Here is a 1,699-nt window from a genome sequence, read left to right as displayed (position 1 = left end):
TGGCCAATCAACCAGAAGGCAAAGAAGAAGAACTGGATGAAACACTGCTAGTGTAAACGAAAACTTGGGTGAAACAGCCAAACCTTGATGATAAAGCAAGAAAACACTTCTAGTGTAAAGGAGAACCTTGGTGAAACATCAAGAAAACACTTCTAGTGTAAAGGAGAATCTGAGTTACCTGCGTAAAATCAGTGAAACCTTGATAAAATAGCAGCGAAACACTGCTAGTGTAAACGAGAATTTGGGTGAAACAGCAGCGAAATCTTACGGGTATTTTACTTGTGTTATACAGTTATAAGAACTCAACTCTCAACCTTCAACTTCCTAATGTCAATGTGCACTGACTTTAGGAAGGGAAAATAGGGCCAAGATCTCCTCTTCTGAAGCTCATTTCTCCTCTTTTAAAGGAAAATACGGGAATTGGTTTCATTACTAGGTGGCGCGGTAGTGTTTGTACTAAATCATCGGAAATTCAAGATGGCGCATTCCCAACCATCGAAGATTCAGTTTCCAAAAGGGAACTAGTTCCCGATTCCGAAATTTTCGCCGAAAAGTACACCTAGAATTGGGAACGAATTTGAAAATCACTGGAGAAAATATTTTACGTTGATTTATATTTTATATCTTGTTTTACTTTACGTTTTCCTTTCCTTTTCCTCTAATAAGGAAAGTAATGTAATCTGCTAAAATTGTTATCCTTGTCCTTGCTTCTTGATCACTCTTTTCCTTTTCCTTTTTTTTTCCAAAGATTGTCCCTTGGTATCGCTTTCACATTACTTCAAGACACATTCTTTTACATACATGCCTATCCAAGTCCAAGAACGGAAAAATCTGGTTAGAAAATTTCCGCCCTGGCCGAGATTTGAACTCAGCAGCCCAGCACCTCCGATTTGAGAGTCAGTGCTCTCGACCAATCGGACACAGAGGTGTTTATCTCTTACCTCTTTATCTTTCTCGGGAATAAAACGAAGTTTTCTAAATGGCGATTGCCAAGGAAGAGGGCAGAGTTGCCATAGTTTTCTCCTTGAATTATTTTTCATTTTGAATATTTCCCTTGTCACACTATGTCTGTAATTAGGTAAATTTATTTGAGAAATAAAGTCTCTCTTCTTTTTATAAGTTTTTAGTAGACAAAATATACTAAATCCATTAGGTATCCATTATTTCTCAGTTTCTCAAATATTCACGCTTTTCTTTTTCTAAAAGTGCTTTATTTACTGAAGAAAAAAAAGTCAAACAAAAACAAACGCCAGAAAAGGACACGTGTTAAAAGCATCTTCACTTCACAAAACTTACGAAGAGTTAAAGAGTTTTGGTCTAGCCTCGATGGCGCAGTGGTCAAGGCGCTCGCCTGGTAAACAGGAGGGCGTAGGTTCGATTCCAGCCGATGCATGGAATTGTATCCTCATTTATTTGAGAATTCGACCACATAATAATAGAGCTCACTTTGTAAGGTACTGCAGTGAGTGGTTCCTCCAACACAAAAACACCTAATGAACGACGACTGTTTTCACTTCGTTGCAAAACACATTTCGTGATAACACATAAAAGTTATCAAAGTGCCGCCATAATATTGAGCGCCTAAAAATTAGGACTTCCCTATTCCAAGCAGGAGCCTTTGCCGACCCGAAAAAGAATAGGACAGTGAGAAGAGAAACCTAAAGCCCTGCTAAAATATTTGCAACCCTAGTTGAATCTA

This window comes from Diaphorina citri, unplaced genomic scaffold, assembly GCF_000475195.1.
Source record: "Diaphorina citri unplaced genomic scaffold, Diaci psyllid genome assembly version 1.1 scaffold4458, whole genome shotgun sequence".
Lineage (NCBI taxonomy): Eukaryota > Metazoa > Arthropoda > Insecta > Hemiptera > Psyllidae > Diaphorina > Diaphorina citri.
This window is presented reverse-complemented; position numbering follows the sequence as displayed.